The sequence below is a fragment of the Phalaenopsis equestris genome, unplaced genomic scaffold (assembly GCF_001263595.1).
Source record: "Phalaenopsis equestris unplaced genomic scaffold, ASM126359v1 Scaffold232418, whole genome shotgun sequence".
Taxonomy (NCBI): Eukaryota; Viridiplantae; Streptophyta; class Magnoliopsida; order Asparagales; family Orchidaceae; genus Phalaenopsis; species Phalaenopsis equestris.
Genome location: NW_018250383.1, coordinates 162,018 through 162,227, shown reverse-complemented (window position 1 = coordinate 162,227; position 210 = coordinate 162,018).

Sequence of the window (210 nt, the reverse complement as noted above, 5' to 3'; positions counted from 1 at the left end):
CATTAATTTCTAACGGAATCAATTTCTAACGGAATCATTGCACAAATATATTGGGTGCTTATAAATGATTTTATAGATTCTAATCCCAAAGATAAGATTATTCCCGATATATGGGTTCTCAAGCACCGACACCAGACATCGCCATATCCCAATAATTAAGCACCTCTAGCAGTTATAAGGATAGTGTAAGATCATCCACAAATCATCCAC